General features: G+C 40.5%; 1 protein-coding gene and 1 long non-coding RNA gene across 2 annotated transcripts in view; one reads left to right on the top strand and one right to left on the bottom strand.

Annotated features, from left to right (window-relative positions):
• RORA (RAR related orphan receptor A) overlaps positions 1 to 19,119 on the top strand; it is a 725,308-nt gene that overhangs the window by 564,447 nt on the left and 141,742 nt on the right. The gene's annotated exons all lie outside the window — the stretch shown is intronic.
• Positions 5,911 to 18,283, bottom strand: LOC309654372. The gene is made up of 2 exons (XR_014260198.1): positions 17,638 to 18,283; positions 5,911 to 16,946 (listed from the first exon to the last, which is right to left on the bottom strand). It is a non-coding gene; the product is annotated as an uncharacterized lncRNA (long non-coding RNA).

Below are 19,119 nucleotides of genomic sequence, written 5' to 3'. Positions count from 1 at the left end.
CACTTCCAGCTATTGACAGCTCTCCACCTGGTGACACACTTAATGGCCCATGAAATTCTAGCCCTCAGGGCTCAAGCCTGATATTTATGGTTCCCCACATAAACCTAAAGTGGATTGTAAATTTATCTCTCTCAGATTTAGGTGACTAAAATGGCTGTTGGAAATTCTGGAAGGGATAGTCGACTTTATAGACATGTTGTACCAACTTTACAAAAGATTAGGGTGGGAGGAGGGTACCTCCTGGAGTGGAAGCCTTCTTGTGTACTTGAGTGTATTGATGTCATGGGAGAACGGAGGCCACGTAGGGAATACACATCAATTTTGTACTGTAGAAGAGATACATAGTTTGTATTACCAAAATATATACTTTCATAATGAAAAAAAGGGAAGTTGTTCAGCATAGGTAGGAAGCTTTTTCTAAGCTCCAGAGTAAGCCAACTAATTGTATAGCAAGGCGTGTATATGGTGGGAGATACCTAAAGAAAAACACTCTGCTTGTGGAAGACTCATTCTTTATTTTTTCCTTTATTTTATTGAAGTATAGTTGATTTACAATGTTATGTTGATTTCTGCTCTACAGCAAAGTGATTCAGTTGTACATATATACGTTCTTTTTCATATTCTTTCCCATTATGGTTTATCACGGGATATTGAATATAGTTCCCTGTGCTATACAGTAGGACCTTTTTCTTTATCCATTGTCTATATAATAGTTTGCATCTGCTAATTCCAAACTCCTAATACACCCTACCCCACCCCACCACCCCCTTGGCAACCACAAGTCTGTTCTCTATGTCTGTGAGTCTGTTTCTGTTTCATAGATAAGCTCATTTGTGTCATATTTTAGATTCCACATGTAAGTGACATCATATGGTATTTGTCTTTGTCTGACTTAACTTCACTTAGTATAATAATCTCTAGGTCCATCCATATTGCTGCAAATGGCATTATTTCATTCTTTTTTATGGCTGAGTAGTATTCCATTGTGTATATGTACTATATCTTCTTTATGTATTCATCTGTCCATGAACATTTAGGTTGTTTCCAGATCTTGGCTATTGTGAATAGCGCTTCTATAAACATAGGGGTGCATGTATGTCCTCAAATTATATTTTTGTCTGGATATATGCCCAGGAGTGGGATTGCTGGATCATAGGACAACTCTATTTTTAGTGTTTTGAAGAACATGCATACTGTTTTCCATAGTGGCTGCACCAATTTACATTCCCACCAACAAGGTAGGAGGGTTCCCTCTTCTCCACACCCTCTCCAGCATTTGTTATTTGTAGATTTTTTAATGATGGTCTGACTGGTGTGAGGTAATACTTCATTGTAATTTTGATTTGCATTTCTCTAATAATTAGCGATCTTCAGCATCTTTTCACGTGCCTGTTGGCCACCTGTATGTCTATGGAGGACTCATTCTTGCTGACGTATGGGTAAACCTTACTGAGACCTTCTCCAGAGGCAAGCAATGTGGGTATTTATGTGATTTTAGGTGTGTGCGTCCTTCAGACTTGACCCTTCTGGAGACAGCGGCTTTCTCATCTCTTGCTTCTCTGATGTGAATTTGCACCATATGCAGGATGGGACTTAAGTTTTACCACCAAGTTCCAACATGCAGATTTTGAGAAGAAATCTCTGTATATTTCCACGAAAAGATGCAGAAATAGTAACAGTGACTGAAGTGCCAACATTTCCCTCTGCGTCGTGCCCACTCCCCAGTCAAAACTCTTTCCTATTCTTCTCCAAAAGTTTCTCTCTCTTCCCATTGGTAATAATACGCTTTGTTAGGAAGGATGTAGTAGGAGCTGATGTGGCATGTTAGAAAGACCTCAGGCATTAGAGGCAGAAAGACCCAGGTGTGAATCTTAGCGTTTTTACGTATTTGTTGTGTAACTTTGGACTTAATCTCTGAGCCTCAATTTTCTAATTCATCAAATGGGGATTCAAAACACCACCCAAAACATTGTTCTGAGCATGAATGACCCTAAGAACTAAAAAGTAATAGGTTTATGAAACAAGAATTTTGTTTGCCAAGGGTGGGCATCGTTCCTCGTTTATTCTGGAAGACAGTTTGCTTGAAAATTCAACTGTCTACCAAATCCTCCTCCCCAGGGACCATCAGAAAATTGCAAGCTCCTTCTGAGTGGAAACCTTCACAAGGGTTCCACAGATAGCCTCTCTCATCTCCTGGTTTCGTCTCACAAGAAGAGTCATTCTCCTCACAGGCACATTCACACCATGAGAAAGCTTTCTCACCCTCTCTCTCTCTATGGAATTTCTCTCTCCAGTTTTTGAGATGTCTTCGCCTCAAGGACAGAGCAGTAGTTTGGAAACAAATTCAAATCTATGTGCTTCCCCTCCCTCACACTGGGGTTGGGATGCTCAGACCTTCTTTTCTGAAGATACTTTGTGAGTAACCTGAAGTTGGAATGCCCTCCTGAGGTCGGTGTATAAAAGCCAGCAGCATAAATAGGAACTGAGGCTGAAGTGAGCACGAATGTTCTCAAACAACTTCAATAGAGAAAGGCTTGTTTGATCCTCTCTAAACTTCCTGAAACCGAGCTGAATATTTGTTTGTTTTGTGGTAGCTCAACTTTTTTTTCAGGCCTTGTAGTTCATGGCTGTTGGTTTCTCTGTTTAAAAGGAAAGTGCTTTTTCTCAGTAACGATGCTCGCATTCTGAACTCGGCGATACCCACTTCTAAAGGCCACTTCATCATAAAGATAAAGTTCTGCTAACTCTCAGGTCCCAACAGATAAAGGATGTGGCCAGTTACCATGACTTGTGCTTACCTCCCGAGTGTGTCATTCGGGGCACACACCTAAAAGCGTGTGAACAGAAAGTTTCTAGATTTATTTTCACATTGAAGATTGGAAAATATCAACGTAAATGACGATGCAAAAATGACAAAATAGCATTTTGACCTTTCATTTGTCAGAGAAACAAAGGCCAAGTTGAGGTGAGTTTGGTATTCTCTTGCTTTTTGAGGAACCTACTGGTAATTACAGCACTATTGTTTATTATTTGAATATTCGTGGAACCTCAGGGCCACAGATGCCCAGTCCAAGTTAGACAGACAGCCCAAGAACAGTACATGGAGAAACGGCCCAGGGGCAAAGCAGGGGACTCATTTGCAGAAGATAGCGATGGAGGTGAGTCCTTCCTTTTGGCCTGCTTTCTGGTAGATGTGAATCAACACCATAAAACCAGAATATGAGGTCGAGCTGACAACTCCTGAGACAGAATGTTCTGAAGCTGGAAGAGCTCACAAGTGGCATGTCAGGGATAAGGTGCTTGGCAGAGGTTTCAGATACATGTAGAGTCTTTTTCTATACCTTGTCTCCAAAATGCTAACATCCCCAGCTTTCTGGATGTCGCAGGGCCCCTCAAAGTGTGGGAGACAGCACTTCAGGCCGTGACAGCAATGGTCAGATATCCTGTCTGTGGCCTGTGAACACAGAGGAAATTTGCCAGGTGTCAGATGCGAGAATCTTATACGCCATGGTTTTTTTTTTCCTGGAAGCAACTGGAAACCAACTGAGTGACACTTAAGTCCTTCACCTGCTGCATTACTGTAGCCAGTGGGTGTGAGCCTAAGTGGTACCAAGAAGGGCCCTCATCTGAACAGCCGCAAGAGTTATGGACTCTGGCTTGGAGCGGAATGTTATACTATGTTCAGAGTCATGGCAACTTGAACTTGGCAGCCATATCTGCTTCTGAGATTACGAGTGCCTCCTGGCCAAGTGCACCTGTGACGAGGGTTGACCTTGGAGTGGGATGTAGATTGAGAAACCTCCCTCTTGTAGCTAACAATTCATTTGAACTCCTTTAACAGCTAGATGCTTAAGTAGCAGTTTAAGTGTTGGAATTACCTGGCACTGCTTTCCATCCTCAATTTATTGAATGTAAGATATACATGGAATCGCTGAAAGCTCCCCTCCTCCCAAAAAAGAGAGGAGGTGCTCAGGACTAAAAGGATGTTTCCAGAGTATCTTTTGTTTCCATCGCCCAAGTACATAAAATGAACCTTATTTGAAACTGAGATCCCTCAGTGAAGTATAAGAATAAGTGCTCCTTGCAGAAGAGCTATTTTTCAGAGGACTGTTAAGACTGTATTTCACGGTAGACATGTTTCAACATATTTGCACTTCTCAGAACACGCTACATTTCCTTTCATGTGTTGTGATTAGCTGGTTTCTGTGTTTAATCTATAGCATGTGGTATTTTTCTATAACAGTGCTTCAGTAGAAAATTTTACTCTAGGCGTATGGGAGACCAGTTATAATGCTTTGGCTTGAAAAAGATCTAACATTTCCAATAGTCACATTTTCCTAAGAAAATGATCTATGGGCACTCAAGGTTAAAGTTCCAAAAATTATTTTTGCATTTTCTTTTTTTTAATTTTTATTTGAGTGTAGTTGATTTACAATGTTATGTTAGTTTCAGGTGTACAGCAAAATGAATAGTTATACATATATGCACTCTTTTTTAGCTTCTTTTCCCATATAGGCCATTACAGAGTATTGAGTAGAGTTCCCTGTGCTACACAATAGGTCCTTATTAGTTATCTATTTTATATTAGTATAATATATATGTCAATCCCAATCTCCCAATTTATCCCTCCCTCCCCCCTTTCCCCCTGGTGACTGTAAGTTTGTTTTATACATCTGTGACTCTATTTCTGTTCTGTGAATAGTTCATTTGTACCATTTTTTTAGATTCTACATATAAGCGATAGCACATGATATTTGTCTTTCTCAGTCTGACTTACTCAGTATGATAATCTCTAGATCCATCCATGTTGCTGCAAATGGCATTATTTCATTCTTTTTTTTTTAATTTTCATTTTCTTCAAGTCATTTTTAAATACATTTGAGAAATTGCATTAACAATGCATCCAATATTGATGTAATTAGGATATATAGCATATTCTACTGATAGCAACCTTCTTTAATTTGTGTGTATATATTTAAGGTAGCATGTGGTTTACTGCATATCAAACTTCCCATTTATCCCCACCTTCTTCAGGACTGTATTTGGAAGACACCTTCATATTCACTTGCATACAAATGAGATACTGTCATGCTTTCAAAAGTGTCTTCTCTCCCGCTCTCCCCCTCCTCCCTCAGTCGGCCTCATGTTGAGTTAGCCAATCAGAATCAACCTTACATCTTCCCCTTTGGCCTCCTTCTTACATAAGCCTTGGTGGTCCCACGCATTTCCACAGCTACCGCCACACCTGGCTGGGCACCTGCAATAGCTGTCCCACTCTTCCACCTCCTCATCTGATCCCTGTGGCTGACCCAACTGCCTCCTGGGGTATGATGCCAGGGATTCTGAAGACAGCGAGGCAGGATGAGGGTACAGAGGAGGCGCTATGGAAATAATAGCCACCTTCTGGCCTGTATTCCTCTCTTGACAACAAACACTGCATGCGAAGTTTGTTTGGGGTATAAAGCTTTAGAATCTTTTTCTCCTTCTGAACAGTTTTGGTCTTTGAATGTCCCTAGTACAGCAATGGCCTCTGTGATTACAAAACAAGCAAGCAAACAAAATGCAGTAAGGAATAAGAAGGTTTTTCAAAGTAGTAATTCAACCCACTGTTTTGGTTTGTTTTTCTGTCTCTCTCCTAACTTCTCACTGTTACCTCGGGATCAGTTGTTCTTTTGCTCAATCGTTCAGCAAAAAAATTGGCAATGAGGCTGCAGGCTCTGGCAGTGATGGAAACAGTGAATCTGCTGAGGTCTCCAAGTGCTCAGAAGAGAGATGCGTGTCTACGAAGCCAGGCAGAGTCGGGGGGGTCACTTGTGCAAGGCTTCACAAGTCCCTGTGTCTTCTGGCTCAGGGACCAATCCCTGTGGGTTCACTCACAAACTTTTGTGTACCATCTGTGAACCTTGTTCCTTTTCTTTTTTTTTTTTTTTTTTTAATTTATTTTTGGCTGCGTTGGGTCTTAGTTGCGGCACGTGGGATCTTTGTTGCGGCACTCGCATTTCTCTCTAGTTGTGGTGCGCGGGCTTAATTGTCTCAGGCCATGTGGGATCTTAGTTCCCCGACCAGGGGTCGAACCTGCGTCCCCTGCATTAGAAGGCGGATTCCTAACCACTGGACCACCAGGGAAGTCCCTGAACCTTGTTTCTGAGTGTGATCTGAGGGTCTGGGGACTGAGATAAAAGTTTCAGGCATCACAATACATCTGAGCATAAAGGAATCATAGAGAAAGTCCTTGGAGTCAGGGAAACTGAGGCCAAGAGGTAGCAAGCTGTCCCCATGAAGTTAGCAGCAAGGGCCACAGAATGTACTGGAATAAAAGAAATAAATATGTGGTCCTTGCCCCAATCAATACAAGTGAGCCATTTTAGGATGAGAATAGTAATTATAGTTTTTGCTAGACTCTTCTTCCAGCTTATAAACATTTCCTACCACAGGCTACTGAGCCCAAAGATAAATATGGGAAGAAAATCCTTTGCGTGTATGAAGCACTTTGTATTTTCTGCCTCAATCCTTAATTAAGCTTTGCAGCCACCATGTGAAGCCGGTCATTACCACTGGGTGAGGAGTCCCACGGGAGCTATGTGACTTGCCCAAGCATACGAGCCAGACAGGCCGGGCAAGGTGAGACTTCCCAGTTTCTGATGCCCACGCCCCGTGTGCAATCCAGCCTCATCACCCTGGGTCTTGGCTCAGGGAATAAACAAATGACTATTACATTGCTTTTACTTCTGGGGAGCAAGGGGTTCTTATTTCAAAATAGGAACAAGGGGCAAGACAAATGGCATCCAATAGCAAAATTATTGGGGGAGAGTGGTACCGCCATTTAGGGGCTTGGAGTTCTGCTCTTTCTGAAGCTGTGCGTCTACTTGTAAGTTTCCCTTTATTACTCACATCCCCAGGTTTTATTCTGCAAAGGACCCGTATGTCTTGCTGGGCAGTGGGGATTCAAAAGTGGTACCCTGAGGTCTACTTTGTTGTGTGCAGGTTCAATCGCATGTGTATCATGTCATACATGGTGTATTAGAGAAAGATATATATGGAGAGATACAGAAGTTCAGAAGAAGAAAATTACCCTCCCTGGGGGTCAGGGAAAACTCCACAGATAAAGTGACATTTAAATAGAGTCCAAAAAGATGAGTAGGTGTTTGCTAGTTGGAAACAAGGGAAAAGAGCATTTGGGCAACCGTGGTAGAGGTTCGATAAATCATGACTTCAGAATGCACCCCTGTATTCAAATCATGTCCCCTATTACCTACAGTGTAAAACTGAAACAGTAAGCTCTGCTCCCAACTCTGATGTCAAATAAGCTCTCTCTGCTCTTTGAGATGTCTCTCAATGCACTTTCCCCAGGCTGCATGGAAAGCCAAGACCTTGCTGGATTTCTGAGAATTCTAAGGTTTGAGAGCGTAAGGGGGAGGCACCAGGGCTCGGTTTTCATGGTCACCTCTGGTGCTGAATTTCTGCTTTTCACTGATCCATTTCAGTTTATCCAGTGTCTTTTAGGTACATGTACGTGTATCTATACACACACATATATATATCACGTGCAAATATATATACGTATACATATGTGTACATGTATATAAAATTCATCCCTTAATTGATTAAAAAAATCTATTTCACTTAACATTTTACTGGGGTGTAAAGAAGAGGATGGGCACCGAACAATGGATTTCTTTCACAGAAACACACACAACCTCAAATTGATCTTTAGAGACCTTGTTGTTGAAGCCCTCCAGCACCTGAAACACCATAATTTTTATTTTCACTTTAGCCACTTTGCCACAGGTCCTTTTGTCTTCCCCCTTTGTCCTTTTTCCCACTCACATCTCTCATCTCTCCTTCTCTCTCTCTCTCTCTCTCTCTCACCCTGAGATTCCTAGTTACTTCTTTCCTCCCTCTCCTTCTCCTTTCTCCTCCTTCACTCCACAATCCTGCTCAGCTCAGTGAAGTTGTCTCTTGGTTCTTATTGCCCACCTCATCATGGTCATGGCTTATCATGGAATTTTCCTACGCAAAGACAGTTCCTTTCCTAAGAGAAGCTGTGATATTACAGTGGTTATAATTTCCATTTGTCTGTGACTTACATAGCATGGCCCCTGGCAATAAGTGGGCAGTCAATATCATTTGTTCTATGAATTGATTAATCAATTAAATAGTACTTTTTAAAGGTTTGTCTTATCCTAGTGTTTGACTCTACTGTAATTCTGCCCTGAATGCTGGATGAAAAGAAGACTTGCCATTTAGTAAGACAGGCCCAGTGACTGCCCACTGCATGGTGATACCCATCCCTCACGGAAGCCTGGCTGCCTGAATACTCCAAAGGCCAAGTTCTTTAAACCAAATGGCTATTTGGTCAGGCCTGCAGAAGGGCCAAGGGTGGAAGGACGCACACCAGTTGAACAGGGTTTGCCTCTTGGGAAAGAGGAGGAAAGAAGCATGGGAATAGGAAAGCACAACCATAGCATTTTATTTCTTTTAAGAAGAGCTCAAGTAGCAGTTGTGACATCTTGGGAATAGGATATGCATTTACCAAGTCTCTGCATTTTTGCCTGTTTTAGATATTTTGTAGTTTAGAAAAGATTACATCATTGTAAAAGGGAAAAAAAATCCCATATCCAAGATGCCAATTGAAAATGAAGTTGCCTTTGCTAATGAAGAGACATTTCAAAATATGTTACTCTTCCAGAAAGAGAGGCCCACAGCCCCCCAAAACAGGAGATGGCTCCCAGTGAATGTTATCAGCATGAGGCAAAGCCCTCAAGTTTCATGAGAAGTCTTTATTGCTGGCGGTCTTTGTCTCTTACCACTGTAATGTGATTAAATCGTTACAGGCCCGTGGTAAAGACTCCCGTACTTGTCCACAGAGGCATTTTCTGGGTGTTCCCAGCTCTTAAAAAACCCTTGGTGAAATGGTCCTCTCTTCCCTCCCTCACCCTCCCTGTACAGGGCACGTTGCAAAGGGCTCTAAGGAATTTTCTCAAACTAGTCCCGTCCCCAAGTTATTTTCAAAGCACCGTGGAGCTAGTTTTTCAAAGTGAATCATTTAAGAAAAAAAAAAAATCCCAGTGGCTTCCCGTGTTATTCTAGTAACTTCCCGGGAAGGTGAGAGAAATGTACAGACATTCCCACAGCCACTTTTGTTACTAATAAGTCTCAGAGAAGCCGCGTCACGAGATTCTGTCCAAGTGACCACACACTGTCCTGAACCTTCCTGCTCAGTTTATTTATTTATGTTTTTCCCATTCTAGAACAGCCAGCAAATGATTTCACACCTTTTTGTTTAGCTGCTAAAAGCAACACAATAACTCCCCTCAGGGCTGCCTCTGTGGGTTCCAAAAATAAAATGGGCTCATTTTCATGCTAAGCTTGCAAAGGCTCGCAGGGATTCTAATGAAAGGCGAAGGAAGGAAAGAAAGAAGGTGAAAAGAGGGGTCAGGCTGGGGGATGTCGCTGAGCAGGGGGTCAGCTTCTGCCCGGAGTTTCCGGCCATCCTGCCAGAAGGGAGAGGTAAAGGGTAACAGAGAGTTCTTAGACCACAAATTAAAAGGCGAGCTAATTCAGCTCTTAAACTCATCCAGCCTTATCGTCTATCCGTAAACCCAGGGTTATTTTTGGAACACAAACTATTATTCACCAAGAGAAGAAGTAGTCTGCTTCAGCCTTCCAGATGAGAAATCTCTTGGGTAGGAAATAGCCAGTAACTTCCTTCCGGGTCAGAAAGTAAAACCGTGGATCTATGAGATTCTAGCTTAACTTTTGAAATTCAAAATCTCCTGGGCCTGAATCATTAGCAATAAGAGACTCATCATATTCTGCACATTACATACTAGAAAGAACGCTGTGTGATGCAAATCACACAATATTAGACCCCACTAGTCAGCCTGGAATTCGTGAAAAGAGCTCCGTGAGAACTTGCCCACCTATAATGGGAAGAATTCTTGTAGGACATTGCTCATTAGTGGTCTGCCTGTCTGAAGTTGAAACATCCAGTGATGGCACCCGCTTATTGTATTTCCAAGCAGACCTTTGCTTATATATCAGGGCAGACTGACTGCTAGAAATTCCCTCCATTTATGGCACCAAAATCTGCCTCCCAGTAGCTTCTACTCATCAGTTCTAGATTTGTCCCAGGGCATGTGCGGGACAGTTATCAGGCTCCGGTTCAGCTAGGCCTGCCTTCAATTAGGCCTTCCCGTTTTCTTCTCCTAACAGTGTTTCCAGTTCCTTCCCTAAGATTGATCCATTTTGTATGGTGTCCCTCTCACAGCCCAGCCCCAGAAGTGGAATGAATGACTCCCTGAGCTGAATAACATGCCGTTCACGCAGTCTGTGCTCACCTGAGCCATTTCTTTTATCAGATGTGTTATGCTGTGGAATCATATTCCTTTTCAAGATCTGTGAACTAAGGATGTGCTAAGCCAACTGTAAATAAGATTGTTGGGAAAACCTTAATGCTACTGAAAGGAACACAATTTTTAAATAGTAGTTTAAAAGGATCCCTTGACATGCAAATTATAAGTCCTTCTTATTTTTTTTCATTAAAGCAGATAGACAGTGTTTCAACTGGGTAAACCTAATATGAATTAGTATATGATGAGTATTTGAAAATTTCCTAACTACATTTCTTTTAAATTATTCTGGGATTCAGTCTTGCTGTTCAAGGCGTCATAGAATCTTTAGAAATGGAAAGACATAGAAAGACTGCCAAATCCAGTCACAAACTTTCAGGAAGTTATCATTACCCCATTTTACATATTTAATCAGAATTCGTTCACCACATGCTGCCCGAGTGTTCTGGGTTTATTCAGGGGTAAAAGGTATAGTCCCCTTCTTTGATGAAGTTTACATCCCCAGTGGGGGAATCAGAGAAGCAAAATTTAAAATAATTTCATGCAGTAATAAGTGCTATGAAAAAAAAATGGAATAGGGCTGTGATAGAGACTAGGTCAGGGAAGACAAATTTTACGAGAGAACATTGGACCTAACTGTTGAGAAGGTTTCAACCACAACAAAATATAGAAGGAACTTCTTCCAAGCACATGCAAAGCCCCCGAGGTAGAAATAAACTTGATGTGTTCTGGGGAGTTAAATTAGGCCAGTACAGCTGGAAAATATTAATAGAAGAAGGAAGTGATAGAGATGAAGTCAAAGAGTAAAGAGGTAGGCAGGGGCCGGATCGCAAGGAGCCTCGAAGCTTGTGATGAGGTTTGGATATTAGTCTCAATAAGAAGCCACTGGAGGGTTTCAGGTGGAAGAATGGCATGATTTAATATGCATTTTTTTAAAGTTCTCTCTGCCTGCTGTGTAGAGATGGATTGTACAGGGTTTAGAAACAGAAAGAGAGAAAGTAGTTAGAAAGCTGTTGCAGTGGCCTAGGCAAGACATCCAGTGGCTTGTACTGGCGTGGTAGCAATGGAGTTGGAGAGAAGGGGACAAATTCTGGATATACTTTGGAGGTAGAACCCAAAGGACTTGATAAGAGAAAAACAAGTAGAGTCCAGGGAAGCTTAAACGGTTTGCCTCAAAGGGGAGAAGGAGATGGGCACCAACAGAAGTTGAGCGCTTAGTAGTGCCATGTACGTTAATCCTAATGTTAAGCCTAATTAACACTGTGAGAGATATTATTTTACCTGTATTTTATATATTAGGACTCTGAGGCTCAGAGAACTTAAGTAATTGACTCCACATCAAACGTAGGGTCAGATGAAGCCAGGATTCAAACTCAGGACCATCTGACACCATGTCTCGTAGTCTCTTCTCACTGTTACTACATTGCTTCCAAAGCGGTAGTAGAGAAGGAACTTGAACACAGACTCCTGGGAGAGCGCCCCTTCTGTATCTCTTTTCTAACAAGTTATCGATGTTTAATGAGATTTTTAAGCCGATACCATCATTTGCTGTATACCCCGCAGTGTGTCATTATATATTTAACCAAAACCTAGACTCCTTTCTCCCGTTTCATTCTACCCTCTTCCCTAGCTCCCCACAACCCACAGGTCCGGGTCAGATCCTCTCTACGCATTTTACCTACCAGAGACATGAGCCCCAGTGACTGCTTCTCTTCCTAAGGAGCTGTAGCTGGAAATTGCTTGTGCAACCCGATGACAACTTATCTATATTTAGCAGAAAAAGTGGTGGCAAGGATCTGTCCAGCTCAATTTTTTTTACACTTCCAATGTTCAGAATCTCACAGACAGTCTCCTGAAAGGCACATTGGCCCTGACAGTATCTGAGTGGAAAGAAGCTTCCTGCATCTCACTGGGTTATCCACTGCAAGCCTTATTCCAAGAAATTACGTGGACATCCATGGCAGAGCAAAGACTACACATGCCTGACACTACCCCTGCCCCTGAAATGAGGAGCTACTTGTTCTGTGGGTGCTTTGATGGCTTTTAAGTCTTATTCTAAGATAGGAATACAAGGTTTTCCTTTTCCTTTCCATGAAAAACGGTTTAAGGGAGAAATGGACTCTTACCTAATTGTTTATGTGTTGAAGTGATATGTACGGCACTTGGTTTTTATTTCTTTTCAGTGTGGCATGGAAAGGAAATACAGAGTGTGGCTTAGGGTTTAAGAACAAAGATAAACTTGCTTTGGGGCAGGGGGATGTGAAAAAATTACACCAGGTATTCTCAAGCGCTTACGACAACGAAATGATTGCAACCATGGAGGCTGACTGTCCCTTGTACTTAAAGTGACTAATTTGAGGCTGAAGCACCGTTTAACTTTTCTCCAGCCAGACAAAACCAGATATGGTATATTGTCCCTGACTCTGACCCCCATCACTGTCAAACAGAGAGAATTATCTACTGATGAAAAGCAGAACAATTAAGAACTAAGAAAAGAGGAAAGGAGAGACCATTAAAGAAAAATGGAAACATTTAAGACAGTAAAAGAGCACCAATTGTATCACAAAAAGGGAATTTACAAGGAAAAAAAATTGTAGCCAGTGAGTACTTACTCATAGTTCTGTACTTTTTAACATGCAAGATGTATCAATCCTTGGTTGTCAAGGAAAGAAAAAAAAAAAAAAGCTATTGCAAAAGAATTCCTATTAGCTTTAGAAACAGAAATTTTAAGAGGTAGTTTGTCATACCTTCTTCCAGTCCCCAGCCTCATTTTGGGTTAAATCTTATTCAGAGGAAAAGCACTTGGTTTAGAAATGTCCTTTCTCATTTTCTCAAAATCTCTTCTAATGAGATGAATTTTAGTGTTGCTGTGTCTATTAAGAAAAGAGGTGAAGAAATAGAAAATCCACTTTTGGTACCGTTGCACTTCTTGGGACTAAGGCTTCCAGTACTGTATTTTCAGAAGTTAATTAACAGAACATTATGAAGAAAAAAACTTTTATGCAATTTGGGAGGAAAATGCAAATGTAATGAAATTTAAAAAGAAAAAAGTCAACTATAACCCCATCATCCTAAGATACTCACTGTTAACAAGCCTTAAAAACAGAAAATTATTCGGCACATACCTCATAGAACCCTAGCAGGACCATGAGGCTTCCTCTCATTTTTCATTTTGTGACAGTTTCTGGAAATTTTCTACAGATACATGGGTTGAAATCTTTACTGGTGCCCTAGAAGGGGAGATGATCTTTCAACATTAAACATCTTAATCTCCTCACTGGAAATTTTCTTTTCTTGAGGTGAATAAAAAGATATGTAACTTTTCTTCTTTATATTACTGTTACTATGACTATCAAGAAACTAAGAAACTAAGAAAGTCCTTTTCTGATTTTCTGTGTCATAGCGGGAATCCCACCCTTCATAGACACAAGAAAAACTCACCTTAGGTGAAGCCTTAGGTGAACTGTATCTTGTTCACCTAAGACCCAAAACTATAAAGGCAGAGATTCTCTTTCTCCAATAATTTTAAATGATCTTCTTTGTACATAATCTTGGCCACCTTTTAAGTGGAAAGAATGCAATATAAGAGATAAAAGAACCTCTAAAAACAAAAATTAGGGGTGGAGAAACTACTGTTTAAAGAATAGGCAAAGAAATCAGTAGAAAACCCGGAAACATAATCTTGCATTTTTAAGAATAGTCTTGAATATGTTTATACAGAATATGTATAAAAACTGTGCAGAAAACAGTTGACAAGTGGTGCCAGGATAATTGATGGTTTATTAGGAAAAAATATATTTTTTCTCATACCATGTAACAAATTAAGTTCTAGGTAGATTCAAGAAATATTATTTTTGAAAAATCGATTAAATAACTAGAAGAATATATTTCTGCATATTTATCTAGTCTAGATGGGTAAAGATTTTCTATACATTAAAGCAATGGAAGAAATATCAGGGTAAAATGCCAATAAACTGAAATATAGAGAAATATAAAATTTTTATACCTCAAAAATAATCGTAACAAAATCAGAGGACAAAAGCAAACAGGCAAGAAGATGTATTTTTTTCAAAAACTGGGGCACAAAGAAAGCTAATGACTGTAGTTTATAAAGTGTTACTATAAATCAATGAGAAAATGGACAAAGGTCATGAACTGATCATTCATAGATGAGAAAATACAAATAGCTTATTATATACTAAACAATTTTTCAGCCTCACCAGTGAATACAAAGTTAAGTAACAGGGACCTGACAGAGTAGCAGAGATTTTTAAATGACATCAATCAATGCAGCCAGAGCTTCAGGAAGACATTCATGTACTGTGTTAATGTAAATTGATACAACCTTCCTGGTAATATGTACTAAAGACCTGAAAAATGATGATATCCTTTGATCCCATATTTTTCTGCTTCTAGTAGATTATCCTAAGGAGATAATTTGAAATGCTAAGATTTATTCACATACACAAGGTATTTATTTAAGTATACCCTAGATGTCTAATATTAGGAAAATTATTAATAAATTATGGTATAGTCATATGGAAAATGATTCTACCATTAAAATAATATTTAAAGAATTAATAATAGCATGAGAAAATATTTTTGGTTGATTGAACAAAAACATGGTATGTGAAATTCTGTGTTAAGAATGATCTTAATTATGTGAAGAAAAAAAGAGCATAGGAAAAAATACTGGAACCATTCCTAGATGTGATTGCATGTGACTAATAAGATTTAGTCATGTTTTTGCATGCTTCTTGTAACTTCTATATAAATTCCAAATTTTGTACCAAGTATATGTCTTATTTTTAGGAAGGAAAAATTAAACTTGAATGGGATTCAGAGTATGCCACCCCAAAATATGCCACTCTGGCATAAGGCTTATTTTGAGCTGAAAACACAATTGAGAAAAAGCAGACACAAGACAAACTCTATGGCCTCCCTCTCACTACCAGGAAGGGCAGGCCAATCCTTAACCACCGGAGACAGCTCTAGACTCTTAACCAGCCCAGAAACTGCACCAGAGGATTCTACGTAATAAACTTTGCTAAAACAATCCTTATTTTCCATTGGTTTTCCCCATATATTTACCTTCCTACAGTTTACCACCCTTGGAAGCCTAAAACCCTTCTCCTTTGTATTGTCACTTCTCCATAAATTTATTGTTCTTTGCTAAGATGCCATAGAAGCCCAAGTTGTAAGCATTCCTTTGAGTTACTCATCACTGAGTATCCTATGTGTTGAGTTCATAAACTTGTTTTTCGCTCATTAATCTGCCTTTTATCAGTCTAATTTGCGGGACCCCAGCAACGAACCCAAGATGGGTAGAGGAAAAAGAAATTTTTTCTTCCCCTACAAATTACCACAATAATAAAAAGAAGAACCGATGGTCGGCATCCTTCTTCAGCAATCTTAGATTGCGTTCTGCTTGAGAGTAGAGATAACTGGATACTTTCAAGCCCATAAAGGTACTCCTACCTACTGTGAGTCAGTTTACTGCGAAGGGCAGATTGCTAGGTGACTTGGGGGGGTGGCTACTTTCCCTTCTTCTGCTTTGTCCAGGTTTAGTTTTTGCTTCTCTTTTACCCACACTTGATCCAAGTAAAAGCCAGGGAATATGAGCACCACACCCCTCCCCCTTTCCAAGAGTGGCGACATAGGGTTGTTTCCATCTGTCCTTCCCAGCCTAAGAAGAGAAAAGTGAAAGGGAGTAGTCTCTGTAAGGACCTGCACGAGCTTCTCTGCCCTCCTTCTTGTAGACCACTTCTAAATATGCAGGAACATGCTTCCTCAGGGAGTTTATTTGAGAAACAGGCACAGGGAATGTTTAACCTAAAAAATATATATTTTGGTGTTTTAAAATGGTGACTCTTAAAGTGATAGACCCTCGATGATCACTACCGCTATTAACAGCATTACAACCACAGTGAGAGCCAGATCTGAAAATAAAGAAACTGAAAATGCAGTCAGTCATACCAGAGTTGACTTGGGTAGAGGAAGGGAGATGAAGAGGCTCAGGATTTTTCTCCAGAGAAGTCCAAAGTGAATTGGGTTTATTTTTTTTAATAAATTGATTTATTGATTATTTATCTTTGGCTGCGTTGGGTCTTCGTTGCTGCGCAGGCTTTCTCTAGTTGCGGCGAGCGGGGTCTACTCTTTGTTGCGGTGCCCGGGCTCCTCGTTGCGGTGGCTTCTCTTGTTGCGGAACATGGGCTCTAGGCGCGCGGGCTTCAGTAGTTGTGGCACGCGGGCTCAGCAGTTGTGGCTTGCGGGCTCTAGAGCACAGGCTCAGTAGTTGTGGCTCACGGGTTTAGTTGTTCCTGGACCAGGACTCGAACCCGTGTCCCCTGCATTGGCAGGCGGATTCTTAACCACTGCGCCACCAGGGAAGCCTGGGGTGGTTTTTTTTAGTTGAAATTAAAAGCAAGATGCAGATTGTTTCTGTTTCTAAGGAAATGGAGGGCCGAGTCTCTGATTCATTTCTGTGATGCCACACCACATCCTTGAATGAAAGCATCGCTGTCCAAGAAACCTTGAATGCTTTTGGAAAGCCTTTGAACCTGTTCTTTTCCCTCTAAATCTTGTCGTTGCATTCTGATTGCAGAAAATATATTTTAAATCAGTAGGGGCAAATGTAATTGAAATCTGAGTACACAGATTTTGAGTGTCTGGCCAGAAACACCTTGTTCAATGATCACAACTTCCTACAGTTTGATTATATTATTCATCATGTTTTCTTTATGTCTAGAACCCAGGAATTAGGAAAACCTAGCTTTTTCATCTAATTTCTTTGGATTCAAAGCTCTCTTTTCTCCCCTCTCTCCAACAACAGCAACAAAAATCTGATTTATTCAAGTTGGACTAAAAGACATCATTCAACAATATGCCACCATCACCCTAAGGTTTAATGTTCTCTCCCCTGAAAATAAGTAAAAATAGCACATTATCCTCAAGCTTGGTGGTTAGGAAGAGAAAAATATGGGAAGAGTATAACCTAACAGCTACCCTTAAATTGCAATTTGAGGGCCACACTCATTTGCATCCCTCCACCTGCCCTGAGGCAGCATCCCATGTGCAGAGTTCTGGACGTGGCAGCTTGGCTGGGATGACAGAAACCATTACACCATTACAGAGAAGCAGAGGGCCAGGCCGTGCTCCATGGGTTTCATTAGCTCACTTGTTGTGTAGGATGCAAACGATGTCTGAAGGGCTCTGGACTTGCTAACCAAAATGTTCATCGCTTAGAAACAGCGAGAAATTAGTTAGTGAGATGTTTATCAAGTACCTGGAACCAGAGCTGACTTTCTGTGAAACATCATTGTGGAATCCAAGCCAAAATCTCTCTCTTCTGTTCAGTTGAGCCTGAAATAAAACATCGTGTCAGAATTAGTAAGGCAAACAACAAAGAGAAGGGAATGAAAACAAGCTGATATTGAAAAGGGCTGCAGGGAAAATACCTGAGCTACAGTAATTACAGAAGATCTGAGATTCTGAGAGGTTAAAAAAAAAAATTGGTCGCACTGCTTCTTTCAGAAAGACAAATGTCTCAAATACAGAAGGGGTATTGAGTTTCTCAGGTGGGTCAGGGAGAGGAAGAGGACTGTGGTCAATAGGGTGTGATCTTGAGGTGATGCTAAATGGTCTCCTTAAAATTCAGGTTGAAGTGAGTTTTAATGGGAGAGTATGTGTTTTGTATCTTTGTTTTTTACTTATTATGAAAGTAATAAACAATTACAGTTATTTCAAAAATAAAATATATACTTTTATATATTTTATAAATGTATAAGTAGAATAGAATAGAATAGAATCAAAAGACACCAAATAACCCTATGACTAGAAAAAAATAAAATTATATCAAAATTTTTTAAAAGTTAGGGGTATTTTTCATGTTTTTAAGCATATGCTAACATATATTTCAGTGTGTGTGTGTGTGTGTGCTGTGTGTTCAGTGACTACTTCTTTGCCTCTAAGAGCCCCTAAAAGTTTCCAACTTCCTAGCCATGGGGAGAAGGAAAGAATATCTGAAGATCACTGGTAAATAATACTTTGAATCTCTCTGCGGCTTATGAAATTGAATTTTAGTCCTATTTAAAGAGAAGTTCCTGTGGTAAAAAGTCTTTGTGTGTGTTTCTCAGGCAGGAGAAGGACAGAAGAAACTACCCACAAGACTTGGGTTAGGCAATGATTTTAATCGTGGTTTCTATTAATTACTCAGCAATTTCAGGCAATTCTCCACTTTCACACCATCGTTTTCCCTTGTGTAATGGGAAGGGTGATAGAAACTCTGAACTTGGGGACTCGGTCTCCCAGCACTGCTACAAGCTACACCTGTCTTTTGGCCAGCTCTTCTCAGCTGGGGTCACACGTTCCGCCAGCTCACAGGAGCCAGGAGGCTTCATTACCCGTGGTTTCAAAGACCTCTGAACTCTCTTAGGAAGGGGGCTGTTGAAATGCAATGTCATATTATCCAGTTCCTGAAGCATTCATTTTAGAGAGAGAGAGAGAGAGGAAGAGTACAGAGATTGTGCTGTGCTCCAAAGGAAATTTAGGAAAAGGTTTTCTATAAGTTTTAAGTTGAAGAAATGCTTCCTGGTTTGAGAAAAGTCACAGTAGACTCCCACACAAATGAGATGCTTCTCGGAAATTAAATCCTTAAATTAGCTATTAATTTAAGGTCATCGAAATTCAAGCTGGCGGTGTTCACCTTCTCTCCCCTTTACTAGAAGTTGCTCTGTGATTATCTGTTACCAGCACAAACCTGTAAGAT

The sequence above is a fragment of the Balaenoptera physalus genome (genome assembly GCF_965194825.1).
Source record: "Balaenoptera physalus genome assembly, chromosome: 2".
NCBI classification, from domain to species: Eukaryota; Metazoa; Chordata; class Mammalia; order Artiodactyla; family Balaenopteridae; genus Balaenoptera; species Balaenoptera physalus.
The sequence above is the reverse complement of the archived record's forward strand: the minus strand, read 5'-3'. Positions and strand labels throughout refer to the sequence as shown.